The 712-nt window shown below is 35.7% G+C and overlaps 1 protein-coding gene across 1 annotated transcript in view; it reads left to right on the top strand.

Moving 5' to 3' along the window:
* LOC119588993 (major facilitator superfamily domain-containing protein 4A-like) overlaps positions 1-712 on the top strand; it is a gene marked incomplete at its 5' end in the record, with an annotated part of 28,487 nt that overhangs the window by 4,253 nt on the left and 23,522 nt on the right.

The following is a 712-nucleotide window of genomic DNA, read 5'->3' as shown; positions in this document are numbered from 1 at the left end:
AATCCTACAGAGCTGTGGACTTTTAGTATTTTAAAAAATCCAAGTATATTTAGAGACAAAATATTCTTTTAATACTTCATTTACAACAGTAACAACTATCAGATTTGGCTGACTTTAGAGTATTATATAGAAAAGAGTGTGGCTATGTTAAATACATCAACAAAATTGTGTGGTTATTAAAAAAGTTATTAAAAGTGTATGGTTTTGTTAAATACTCCATAAAATCTAGACGGATAAGTATATTAAAACCTTTCACTTTGACTTCTCATGATCCGGAATCGTATTTTCATACCACTTTCCAATCGGACATCGCAGATTTGCCCTTTGCCCTTCAGTGCCAACAAAGTGCCAAATCTCTGCCTCTAAATCCAGGTACACGTGACATGTGAAATGTGGCGCTGTGCCTCCGTAGACATTAGGCCGACTGTTGCAATTTACACTATGTTGTTATAGTTTTACTAAATATGTTACTTTGACTCCTTACTAGAATAATAGAGATGCTTGTTCAAATGTACGCTTTACAAAAGAACCTGATTTCCTAAGATGGAGTTGGTTGTGTAGTTAGTGTGGTAATCCTTGGTTCAATGGTCGTGGGATTAGTAGCTAGGTCTAAGCGCTTGTAGATGGATATGTGAGTGTTTCGTAAGTATACGACAATAAGCGACTACTGTCTCGCCATCTTGTATAATTGATGGGACAAAGGTGCATAAAA

The sequence above is a fragment of the Penaeus monodon genome, chromosome 24 (genome assembly GCF_015228065.2).
Source record: "Penaeus monodon isolate SGIC_2016 chromosome 24, NSTDA_Pmon_1, whole genome shotgun sequence".
NCBI lineage: Eukaryota > Metazoa > Arthropoda > Malacostraca > Decapoda > Penaeidae > Penaeus > Penaeus monodon.
Note: the sequence above shows the minus strand (reverse complement) of the source record. Positions and strands in the feature narration are given on the sequence as shown.